We start from the raw sequence: 13719 nt of genomic DNA, 5'->3' as shown, positions 1-13719 counted from the left end.
CTTCTGTCGAGGACGACTTCATTTCAAGAAGGGGAGGATGATGATGACATCAATACCATTGTTACACCCACAACCCCTGCCACTATACATACTGGACCAATTACTAGAGCTCGCGCACGCCAATTAAATTACCAGGTACTTTCGTTTCTTGGTAATGATTCTAATCTTCATGAGAATATGATGTTGCCTAAATTGGATACATTTGTTTTGCTTACAAATGAAGGGCCTAGCTTGAAGAAGGATGAACATTGGAGCAAGAACAAGCATGGAGATGATGGCATGCGCAAGGGAAACAAGAACGGAGTTTTAAGTGATGATTTCAGGACTTTGAAGCCACCGTAATGAGTGCATGAAGGCTTGGACGAAATATACGCGATGCCACTTCACAAATTTCGTCTAGAGGCTATTATAGGTGCTGCGTCACCTTATTATTGGGCCAGACCCATGTAGTTTTGAAGTACATAAGTATAGGCTGTTTTTAGAGTCCGTATGTGTGGGGAAACAAAGTTAGGGTTGCTTTCGGACCCCTCCTACAAGGGGTCACGAAATTCCCCCCTACTCCTCCATATATACAGCCCTTAGGGCGTCGTTTAGACTTTGGGTTTTGTTTAGATTAAAAGTTTTCCATAGCTGCAACTTCGTGTACTTCGTTTATGTTCAACGACCAGACCAAGACGTCACAAAACCCCACCTTCATTAATAAAGCTTTCCTCTTATATTCGCAATATCCAGATTGCAATTTCAGTTTCTTGCTTGTTCTTCATTTGCTTGCGGGAAAGAGACCTTAGTGGCCAGGTTGATCGTGCTCCGACGTGGTCAATAACCTCTCGGAGTTGGTTTAGTGATTGCTAAGGCGCGACGTCCTCGTACGTTCGTAGTCGGATCATCAAAGTCGACTTCCACCAAACGATAGCCACCATCTCATCGAAAGACGGGACACCTTTGCCTCTATTAGCGTTGGCTGGCGCCGGTGAGGGCCAACCACCAGCCAGGTTGGGAGGGGATGCGAGCGGCAGGAGGGGCTGGAGGAGGGTCGAACCCTAGCTATTGAGGAGTGGGAGGGGTTATGGGCCAAAATTTCGAGCTTTTTGGCCACCAGTTAACGGTCCAATAGCTATTAATCAATCTGATATGCCAGTAAATTGGTCTAACACGCGAATTGATCTGTCTGGCAAGTTAGCACGAAGAATATGTGTTATTTGAGTCAGCCACCTTACGAGTAGCGATTAACTGGCCAAGTAACTGATTAATAGAACGAATTCTTGAACAATGATCATACCTAATATCCGCTTGCAGTTAATAAATTGCCTAATATCAATGTGCATTGCACATATGAATTTATTAGTATCTACAAAGAACATTTAGATTGGATTCTTGAAAATCGTACATGTAAAATTATCTCGGACAATAGTTTCATAATTTACTGTCCTTTTGGATCTTTGAAAGAATCTGTGGCAGAATCTAATTGTGAAACCTGTATTTTGGAAAACCATGTTAAAAAATGGAAGGTTTTGGAGTAGGAACATGCATGAATTAATAACCGTAAGTCATCTGATGACCTACAAGTATAGGGATCAATTGTAGTCCTTTTGATAAATAAGAGTGTCGAACCCAACGAGGAGCAGAATATATTGATAGGCCGTTTTCAGCAAGATATTCTCTGCAAGTGTTGTAAGATAGTTTGATACCAAGATAATTGGTAACAAGTAACAAGTGAAAAAAGTAGCAAGGTGCAGCAAGTGGCTTAATCCTTAACTACGGTAAGGACAAGACGAAGATACTTCTTATAGTGATTAAAATGCTCTTGAGGACACACGGGAATATCGCCCAATTATTTTCACCATGATTCATTGACTTCATGTTAATTGCCTTGATAAGTGTTATGTGGGTGGACCGAAGCTAAGTTATTGTTCTTACTTGAACAAACACCTACTTATGATTATACTCTACATCAAGCATTTGCAAATACAAGAGAAGTAACTAACATAAATCTACCATAACATTAAACATTTGGATCCAAAACAACCCTCGCGAAATAATTCATAAACTGGGGTTTAAGTTTCTATCACTCCCGCAACCCATCATCCACAAACTAATTCCACGATGCTTTTCCCTAGACCCAAGAACGGTGAAGTGTCATGTAGTCAACGTTAACATAACACCACTAGAGGAAGAATAACACAACATAATATCAAAACATTGAATGGTGATCAACTTCACATGATTACTAATAACAAGACTTCTCCCATGTCCATAGAAACAAATAGAACTACTCACAACTCATCATATTGAACATGTTCAATGGGTATAAATATGCAATTAACAATCTGAACATAATGATCTTCCACCAAGTAAACCAACTAGCATCAACTACAATATGTAATCAACGCTACTAGCAACCCAAGGTACCAATCTGAGGTTTGATACAAAAATTGAACACAATAGATGAACTAGGGTTTTGAGATGAGATGGTGCTGGTGAAGATGTTCATGATGATGAAAGGAGCATTGGTGATGACGATGGCTTTGATTTCCCCCTCCCGGAGGGAAGTTTTCCCGGCAGAATCGTTCCGCCAGAGAGCAAAAGTGCTATGCCTCTGTTTCCGCCTCAAGATGGTGGTGGCAGGTTCAGGAAGTCTTCTCTTGATTTTTGTTTCTAGGGTAAATGGGAGTATATGACCAAAGGACGCCGGAAGAGGAGCTCTATGGGCCCACAAGCCTGGGTGGCGCGGCGGGGGGTTAGTCATGCCCCTGGCTTTGTGGGGCCCATGTTGGGCTTCCTCGTTACTTCTTTATTCCGGTATTTTTTATATATATTTCAAAATAAATCTTCGTAAAATTTTATTTTATTTTGTGCTCCGGAGAATTGTTATCTTTCTTGTAGCTTTTTCATGCTAGATTTCCATGTGCCAGTAATCCCTCTCCTTTGATTTATCTTGCATTTTAACAGAGAAAGGGCATTACAATTGCATCATAATATGAAATATAACTTCAAACAAAAATAAATAACAATAGGAAATCATGATGCAAAATGGAAGTATCAACATCTCCACTCTCTCCTCCCACCCGCACACCATATCATAATATCCCACCACATGCATGGTCCACTCTACTCTCTCTTCTCCCAACCAGATTAATTTGTGAGGGTGAATTCCATATATGCCACTCAAAATTTGCCTGTACCCTCATATGCCATTGGAAATTTCCCTCCCCCAAATATGCCATTGAAAATTTGCACCGCTCACAGATATGCCACTATGGCTAGTTGACTGTGAAGTGGCACTTGAAAAGACAAATTTCCCTTGAATATGATCTATTGACCATTTGCCTAATGATCTACTGACTTTTTTAATTAATTTCAGCATGTAAATACGAAACAAGTAACACTAGAAATAATAAAAATTACATCCAGATTCATAGACCACCTAGCGATGACTACAAGCACTGAAGCGAGCCGAAGGCGCGCCGCTGTCATCATCCCTCCCTCGCCGGAGCCGGGCAAACGTTGTTGTAGTAGACAGTCGCTACCATGATTGAAGATATTTTTCTCGCAAAAAAAGTACGAAACAAGTAAAATAATGTTAGCAGATAAAAAAGACGTCATTATTGGAGGTGTCTCTATTGCTTGTTGTGTTGCTCCCGTTGGCGTCGATCTGGCATCAAATTTTCAACGGCGTCGACCTGGCTGCTCCCGTGGCGGTTGCGGCGCTGCGTAAGATATGGGGGCCGTGGCTTCGTGGATGAGATACAACGTAGGCCGTGGTGGTGTGAGATGTAGATGCAACGTTGCCTTTTTTTTCTTTTCATTTTTCTGACATACGGCTCCAAGGGTAGAAGGGTCTTTAATGAAAAAAAACTGACATCACGTGCTTATACACGGTCAACTAACAGTCAACTGACGGTAATGGCATATCTATACACGGTGCAAATTTGCAGCGGCATATTTGAGAGAGGGAATCCAATGATATATGAGGATACATGCGAATTTTGAGTGACATATATGAAATTCATTCAATTTATGAATATTTTTGAATGACTCCCTCCCGCATCGTGGCCGCGAACCACGTCCAGACATAAAAATGGACTGTTCGGCCAGCGTTGGAGACGCCGTAAAGAAACAACGATATTTGTGAACTGAGGTGGGTCCTAGCTTCTCTTCTCCTTTAATGATCATCACTCTCTTTTATGCGTTCGCCGGCCCTTTATTCTGCATCAAATATGTATGCGTCTAGAGCACACGAGTCTAGCCAACTACAGAGTACTATACACTTTTCAAGCAATACGCATGTTTATATTATATGAACCGTCGGAAAGACATTCTGTTCCATAACGTGCTCGGCAGATTCACCTACGACGATCTACTTACCATCCCAATTCCCAAAGTAGACCTAATATGGTCTTGTTTAGTCATCGCCTCATGGAACACGACACGTTTGTGCACGTTAACGGCCAGGTACGGCGTTTGACAACGCCGATCATTGCGACGTGCGTTGCTGTTGCCCACCAAGTACATTTACTCCGTGCAAAAGCTACGAAGAGTAGGGGTACATGCGAAATATACATGGGGTTAACCATGAATTTCCTCTCCAAGCTCTAAACGGTTGGATGTCAAAGGTGGTCCTCTTCTACCTCCAGGCCATCCACGGCTCCATTGCCCCGTGGCCGTGGGAGCAGAGCAAGCCGACGGTACATGGGACTACCTAGGGTCCAGCCGGGTGGTTTCGCCGCGCTCGGCAACGCGGCGTTTCTCCATGTTCCATGTTACCCTACTTGTCCGTGCTCCACTGCATGTGCATATTATAATGCGTGGCGCCCATGTAAAGAGCAAGTCTGCCGTCCCGATTGATTACGAACATATTCTCCACACTCGCACAAAAGAAGAAACCAAGCAGACGTGAGAAAGGAAAGCCTTTTCCGGCTTCCGATTTGTTAAAGGGCGGTGACCGGACCCTGGTGGAGAAGCTGTCGGTGGACACCGACCGGCTCCGGTCACCACGGCGTATCCGAGAGTTTGGCGTATGCTACCAACGGCCCACGCCACGGCCAGTGGCAACGCTCGGCGCTCCGCCGCGTCGGGCGACACCTGCTGCTACGGAGTGTGTGCCACCGCCTCACAGCTGTATAGATACGGTATACGGCGCGCGTCAGCGACCGGTGTGGTGGTGGTACACAGGACGGTAGAAGGAAAAACATGAGCGAATACGAATGCCCTACCTACGACCTTGTAGTACATCGTACTTGCACTCGTGAATGGCTCTCTTTTTCTTTTGTCACGAGACTCGTTCTCCATTTAGAGATAATATTTATGTTTCAAAAATGTCTTTTTGATTCACAAGTTTTTTAAAACATAGGATTTTATTGACGTGTCCTATTAAATTTGAAGTAACTAGAACACTATATGGGAATTTAGCTGCCTCCTCCACAGAAAAAAAAAAGTTAGGGTTCCTCTGCCTCCCGTCGGCGTTGCGCCGGTCCGCCTTGTCTCTGGTGGCCTTAGGGCCATGGTGGCGCGGTGGATCCCGGCCCTTGCCGGCGGGAGGGATCCGTTTTTTATATTTCTTTGTGTTTATTTGTTAGGGTTTGTATCCTGCTCCGGAAGACGAGATGACAGCGGCTCCCTTAAGATAAAGTAAGGTTCTCCTCGGCTAGCCCCCATCCCGGTGATGCGTCTAGTATTGTCGGTGGGCGTGTGGAGTTGTGTCTCCGGCGGATCTGTCTTTGGTGGATTTGCTTGTCGTTCGTCTACGTTCATGTGTCTTCAGGTTGGATCCTTACGATCTACGCTACTCCTCGTCGACGGTTGTTGTTGTTCCGGTGCGCTGGTCCTATGGGGCCTTACCACGGCGACTTCCTGATTGTCTACTACAATAAGTTTTGTCCGGCTCCGGCGAGGGAGGGGCGATGACGACGGTGCACTTTCGGCTCGCTTCAGTGTTTGTAGTCGTAGCTAGGTGGTCCACGGATCTCGATGTAATTTTCATTATTTCTGGTTTGTTGAACTGCCATGATTGAAGATGACCAGACTCGAAGTTTTCCCGCAAAAAAACTATGGAAATTTGGATTAAAGAGTGTATGACAACTAAACAAAGAAATTGTAAGATGAGATTTGAGTTGATGGTTTTTTCTCTAAAATGTAGTGTAAAACAATTCTTAGGAAATTTCCTAAGAACAATAATCCCATCGATCGAACAATCTGATAGAAAAATCCTAAGAACATAAATTAAGTCCTCCAAAATTCATTTGAATATAAAAAGTCCTGGGTTACATTTGAAAAACGGGGAGCATAAATCCTCGTGGGCATCTTGCAGGGCGGCATATGCTTCTGTTCACATGGAGTATACTCGGGCAATAACGTTAGAGACGCGATGGGTGCGATATGTCTGTTTTCACGCAGATGTGGAGTGGCAGCGGCCTTTTTGGCTCTGTCACATCCTCCCTCCCCCCCCCCCCCCCGCCCCCTCCCGATGACCGTGTTGATCATCCCACCGGTGCTAACACCACTCTGGCCTGGCTTGTAGTACTGGTTGGGGTGACTTTCAAAAAGAAAAACATCATCAAGATGGTGATTGTAATATCGCTTCATGTTCGAGATGAAAAATCTTGTTTTGACCTTAAATCATCAGACTCGGCAACGACAAACTTGCGTCAGTATTGTCTCCTTACCGATGTGCTATCTTTGAGTGGTTAGCTATGGTAACCAAGATGAAAATCCTTGTCCTGGTCGTCTTCATTCGGGCATGATAACGGCTGTGCGAGGACATTTATCCCTTCTTCGAAGGTGTTGTTGTGAAAGAAGTCAATATTGTGCTAGGTGCTTATTCATATCTTCAATGGTGTTTTGCTGTCTATGCTTTGTACTCCTCTTCTTGATGATTTCGGCATCGTTGCCTTCCATGAAATTCATACAAAAATGGATGTGTATCATAGTGATCCAGAGGCCAGGGATTTTATCCTCCTTTTTTGAAAATAGTAATTGAAATTCGATGGTCGACTATACTATTCGTAGCAAACGAGCGCCTATTTTGTAGTTGGTCAAGAAATGGTTAGTCCTAAATCGATGATCTTGAATATTTATAGTCTAACGATTATCTGAGTTGTGTTTGAAAATTATATAGAACTTTAGGTATCAAATGTGCAATTGACCAGTTTCTCAATTTTAGAGCTTAAGTTGCATAATAAAAATGTGTAAGTGTGGTCTGGTAATGTGCAGCATGGCCGACTAAGAATAACAATTTTTCAAGTGACTAAGAAAAATAGCAAACCTGCTGCATTTAAGCATCAATAGGTAAACATCTTGTATTGTACTCCATCTGTTTATTTTTTTTTAGTTCCCATATAAGATTTGTTTGAAGTCAAACATAGTAAAGTTTGACTATGTTTATCTAAAAAAATATCAACATTCACAATATCAAATCAATATCATTAGATCCATTATGAAATTATTTTTAATGCTGTATAATTTTAGTATTGTAAATGTTGATGTTTTAAAATATTGTAAATGTTGATGTTTTAAAATATAAATTTGATCAAACTTTATAAAGTTTGACTTTAGACAAATTTTATATGCGGAGTACAAAGAAAGGGAGGGAGTATGAGCTTAGTTGATTCATGCGAGGAAGCATGAGAAATGTTTTTTTTTTCTTCCTTTGTGGGACTATTCATCCATCCATTCAAACAAATAGAGATAAAGGAACACGCAATTTATTTCGTATTAGTTTCAAAAACGAAAAGCACCTGAATTTCATTTTTCATTCAGACCTCATTAGTTCCTACACACGAAGCAAAACTAGCATAACAACAACATAATTTCATGTTTGACAATGGACTATTTTTGCTTTGAGTATGTTTATTAGGATTTTTATGATTTACAATTTTTCTCGCAGAAAAGAACATCTGGGTCTCTACGAAATTTATGTGTTTTCCGATCACCTATTGTTATACATAAATCCATACCATAATTTTGTGTGTGTGTATTTTGAACCCTACGATTCCAAGAGACCCGGCGTTGTCGGAATAGCAACCTCTGAAGACTCCCAGCCAGGAAACCACATTTTGAATGACGGAGGTCTCTAAACTATAAATCCTAGATGAAAGCACAACACTATAGCACTGAAGAATCAAATTGTCCAAGTCTCATTAAGGACGTCCAATCGCTACTAATGCTGTTCAAATTAGACCATGATGCTATGCCATGTGGTCCTTTGCAGACAAGGCTATGTATGCACGTACGCCTCAGTGTACTCAATTCTCTGCTAGCGCGGCTCCAACGAGGGGTCTGCCAACGGTCGGTGAGGGGGCCTTTTCAGTCTTCATCACTGGCATAGCTATAGCATGTAACAATAGTACTATAATCCATCTCATGCTGACCAAAGAGGCTTTGGAAAAGAAGCATCTTAAGAGACACATGGAATTTATGAGCGTAGGCAAGATTTGACATGTAACCACAATTCTCTTTATTAACATAAAACAGACCGACAAGTGTCATTCAGCTATTCAGATGCCCCACCCAGCTCACAGTAACAGAATGAAGAGATTAAAATTGCTGTTATCTTTGGAAAAGAGCAATAGTGCGATACAAGGACATGCCAACAGCTACCACCGGGTTGCAGTACTGCTTTGCTATACCCATGCGTTCAGCCAGATCAGTGATGCTAGTGCCTGAACATGAACGTCGTAACCACATACACTTACACTTGGAAGAGCCAGCAAGCAACAGGGGTAGGTGAACTAGGTACTGACCTGGAGTCACGTTGGAGGCACGTCCGGCCGGATGGTGAGCCAAGCACGCCGGACGAAAAGGCCAGGAGACCACACATGTTTCGAGCACACATATGCATCGGCAGAATGGATGATGATGAGAAAGCAATGTTTCATTTGCCTCCATTGGGGATGAACAGGGCAGAGCCATGGCCGTTTGAATTTGATCATGATGTGCAGCAGCAGCTAGGGAGCATGAAATAAAGGTAAATTATACGTTTTGCATCAGACGGAGCAGCATGAGCCCCGGTGCTAATGATTCCACACAGACCCTTTAGCGCCAAGCATATGTTACTTTGAGACCACAGGGGCAGTGGGCAGTGACCCCCTAACCAGAAACTTGTCATCAACTTTCGTTGCACACCTACAGTTCTCGCCATGCAAATCGCGATTAGAACGGTTACACCTCAACGTCTGTTGGAGAAGAACCGGAGAAGGTTAGCTGGAGCTCTTTCAAAGCCACCATCAGGCAAGGTGTTCGTGTCACAGCAACAGGATCGGTCGGTAAACACTGCAAAGCTTGCACGATAAGTTACTCCCATTATCTAGCTTTGGATGGCGATGTGTGTGCCTCATCAGGATGAAACAAGAGACATCCGGCAAACAACTGAAGCTCTTTCCAAAGCTTTTGATCTGTGCAAAAGTTGAAACCTGTACTCATAGGGGGGGGGGGGGGGGGGGGGGGGGTGGTAGATATGTACAGGCCACCAAAAAAGTACCGCACACATAGCTGCAAGTTGAAACATTCTAAAGGAGCACGCGGGCAGAGCCATTCCACATCAGAGTGTTAAATAAGCCGCCCAGAGGACCAATTTTTATAGGCTGTAACGTTAAGAAACAACAAGTATGTGAAGGGACATATCTTCTTTATTTGGTAGACCAAAAATCCCATGAGATCGACTCCTCACAATTAACTGACAGTACAGTGCATCACACTCACAGGGTGTTGAACAATGTTTAGACACTGGCCAATCAGGTTAAATACAAGAAGATTATGGTGTGGCCTTAGTTATAGCCGCTTGTTAGTACCTAACAGAATGTACGGTGCCACTAACATATAGTCCTTACAGTAACCAAACTTCAACCTGCCAACTTAAGACATTAAAGAGAAGAACCGCTGCCGCATCTGCATGCTTGTGGTCCATAACAAATGGAGTTAGATCAATCAGCTTCACCAATTTGTTTAGCAAAAGGTCAACAGTTCAGTAACATGGGCACGGGTTAACGCTTTACTGTCGTAATACAATATTATTCCGTTATGGCTAGAATTTAAGCTTTAGCACATTTATCAGAACCAGTAAGAAACTGACAGCTCAAAGAATCTCCAGAACTGGTGAAGGGATTTCTTGAATTGATTTAGCAGTTTGGTTGGCAAAATCTCAACATCATCAAAAGCTGTAGCTATAACTGAACTGTAACTTTGTTTATGTGTCAAATCATAAATAAGTAAATAAATAGGGATGCAGTGAAATTCAGGCGGGATTGCATTACGAGGGGAACAAAAAATTATGCTACCAAAGACGTAGGGACAGTATTGGTGTATCCAGAGGATAATCATATACCATGAGCAAGGGCAACGGATGCCTGGACATCAAAAGCTGCAGTAACAGTATAAAATGTTTCACTCTTTTCATGAGTACTATACAGTCCGACTCCTCCCGTGTCGTCCCTGCGCGGCGACCGGGGGGAACCCTAGCGCCGCTGTGTCCTCGTCCCTCCCCCGACCTCTCCTCCTCGCCGCCGCCGGGACGCGCCGCCGGGCAAAGCCCGGTCGGCGTCGGCGGCGGCGGGATCTCTTCTCCCACGGCTCGCTGGATCTGGCGCGGGCGGATCGCGGCGGTTGTTGGCGGCGCGCTGGAGGCGGGGCGCGTCGGTGCGGGCTTGGGGGCGACGGTTGGGCTCACGCTCGCGGTTTCCCCTGGTGTGCGTGGGAGTCCGCTCGGGGCGTGTGACGGCGGCCCTCGGCAAGCGGTGGTGGGCGCTGGGATCTCGGCGGCGCTCCGGCGTGTGCAGGCGGCGGTGGTCCCTGTGCGCGGTCGGCGGCTACGTCTCTGACCCGGACGGCGCGGGGGATGGCGGCGGCCCGGCGTGGCCAGCGATCTGGATGCGGTGGTGCCAGTGGCTCGCTGATCTGCCGGTGCTCCAGGGTTCTGCCTGGTGGTGACGGCGGCCCGTGCATGAGAGTTGGATCCCTTCGAACTGATCTGGGTGAAAACTTGCCTGCAGCGTCTGCTAAGGCCGGCGGTGGCGGCGCTATCTGCGTCGTTCCCTTCTTGAAGGCATCGCCGTGGAGAAGTTCAAGACCACTCTCTGCTACCTCCGGGGGAAACCCTAGATCGGATGACGGCGGCGCTCTGGTGTCGTTCCTCCTTGGGGGCGTCATTCTTGGAGATACACACGTGATCGAGTGACCAGAGGACGGATTCTTTGGTGGAGCGGTGATTCATCCTACACACTGATGGCGACGGATCTTGACGGCGTGGCGCAGTGCAGATTCGGAGTTCGTTGTGGGAGGATGGACTCGTGCAGGAGGACGACGCTGTCGGGCGTCGTGGTGGCGTCGATGGCAGAGAGACCTGGCACAATACATGCAACAGTACAGCTCTGAAGATGGATTGGTGGCAGGTGGGTGCGGCAGCCTCATTCCTGGCAGGCGTCCTGCTTGAGGAGTGCGCCGGACTGGTAGGTGCCCCATACCCGGCAGGCGTCCTGGTTGGGACCTCAGGTCTTAGATGTTTATGTTTGGCTGCGATGTCTGTTTGGTATTAGGCCCAGACTATCTGCGCCCCTTCATCAATTGGATAGGTGTAGCGACAGTTGTTGCTTAGACGGTCGATTTAGTCTTGCTGTTGTATGGCTTTGTAAGGTCTTATGAGAATAATTAATAAAGTGGCCGTATGCATTGCCCAGATGCGGAGGCCAGGGTCATCCTCCTTTTCTAAAAAAAATACAGTTCTTTTTGTTGGTAAAGAGACTGACACTGTTCCGATCTAACAACCCACATTATGCTCGGTGTCAGGAGAAAGCTGTGCAGCTCTAGCAATGGTCTCCCAGGAGCAGCTAAGTGGCTGAAGTTCTGAGAAAGATCGTGACCATGAACTACAAAAATTCAAAGTCTCGAACTGCACAGCTAAATTTGCAGCAACTGAGCCACCCACACTTCATGCATCTAGTGGCAACTGGGCCAAGCAGATACAGGCGATGTGTTTCAGGTAAGTCATAACACAACAGTGTAAATGCAACAAAAATACTTCAACAAGTAAGTGTATGCTCTAATGTTCCGGAGTTACACCACACACATTTTTCTCTCCAGTTTTGTTTTTATCAGTCCCATTTTTCGCTCTTCTTTCTACCAGTGTGTCTGCTACTCCTGTAAAATGGCTAACTGTAGTTTTATTTACGAAAAGCTAAAGGAGAAAAACTACCCCAATTCAGTAACACTGCATTAGAAGTAGTACAGGCCATGCAGCAATTCTCAGACATTTAAATGGTTCAAAATCCGTTCAAAAAGAAAAAGATGGTTCAAAATCAGTTACTACATGGGCTGGGCTCCAATCATTGTCATGACCAACTACTGCATGGGCCATGATCCGCGTGTGCTGGCCGAGCAGCAGCTGCAGGCAGCACGCCTGCTCTAATTAGTCCCACCTCGCCAGTACACAGGAAGTTTGACCAGCTTATAAGGCGAGCTGCGGCCTAATGTAGCACGACCTTACTTGAACAGGATCTGTTCTATAGGCTCGTATCACTGCATCCTTTACCAATAAGGAGGCAAGCACTTAAGTCCGGTTGACGCATTCAATGGCTGTAGAGGATCGTTCCTTGGGGTGACCTAGAGGTTGTCTGACAGACTCCCCAAATTTTTTGTAGAGAAAACAGTAGGTGTTTTTCCAAACTGCAAGTATTTTAAAACTTCTTTGAAGTCATTTTAGAGAAAACAGTAGGTGTTTTTATCCAGACTGCAAGTATGTTAAGGAAGTTTCCAGCAGTATACTGTTACATGAATGGTAATCCAACTGTAGAATTCAGAATGTGACTTTCTTTTTGCTGTATGGTAGATTAAGTTCAGCTCATCTTTCAACACTTCCATGCATATGCAAAAACGCTGACGCAGAAATCCTGTGAAAATGTGGTCACAACTGTCCTGGAGCCATACCAAACAAGCCCCAGGACTGACACCGAGTCATTTCCTTAATAATTTGTATCATATTTGGAGATTCTTAACAAAGGGTCAAAGACCATGGAGAGGCCATCTCTGACGCGTCCTTATATGAGCCACATTAATCATCTTTCATTTGCTACTTCGGTCAACAACCCAACATACAAACTAACAACCTACAACCTCAACTCAGTGAAGAGTGTTGATGAGTAGCATGGTACACGCTACAACCTTAACATAACAAATCCTGTGAGAGGGCCTTGATCTTCTAACTAACCATTCGTCATTTCCACACACTGATCTTTCAGGAGCATACTGCCGTACAATCAGCAGATTGAGGGGTAATAGCATTAGATTTCTGTAACAGAAGTACTTGGCCACATTTCATCAGCAAGAATGTGAAACCCCCGTGGCATTTGGCAGTGCCAGGTTTGGCACATTAGTGCCACATTCCACTAAATGGCGCATTCACCAAAGCACAATGTCTAAGTGCAGCCACGATTCAATAACAATTCAACTGCGAAATCAACATTCAAATTTTATATCATGTTTACCGCTGTGGAATAAACAAGAAACAACCACAGTTTTCGGCTTTCAGAGAAGACTATGAGTTCTGGGAGACCTGCCCGTCAGGTTATTCTGCACCAGCTTCGGCCGCAGCGGCAGCGGCAGCGGCGAGCTGCTGCTATTGGAGGCGCTCGAGGGCCTGTGGTGCGCCCAGGTTTCGATCGGGCTTGGCGTTGAGGCCGACGTCGAGGATGACGACGGTGAGGAAGGACGTGATGTAGCAGGGCAGCTCCCAGT

General features: G+C 45.0%; 1 pseudogene; it reads left to right on the top strand.

Annotated features, from left to right (window-relative positions):
* Positions 1 to 12462: 12462 nt before the first annotated feature.
* On the top strand, positions 12463 to 12609 carry LOC120970190 (small nucleolar RNA U3; annotated as a pseudogene).
* The last annotated feature ends 1110 nt before the right edge of the window (positions 12610 to 13719 follow it).

Source organism: Aegilops tauschii, chromosome 7 (assembly GCF_002575655.3).
Source record: "Aegilops tauschii subsp. strangulata cultivar AL8/78 chromosome 7, Aet v6.0, whole genome shotgun sequence".
NCBI classification, from domain to species: Eukaryota; Viridiplantae; Streptophyta; class Magnoliopsida; order Poales; family Poaceae; genus Aegilops; species Aegilops tauschii.
The sequence above is the reverse complement of the archived record's forward strand: the minus strand, read 5'-3'. Positions and strand labels throughout refer to the sequence as shown.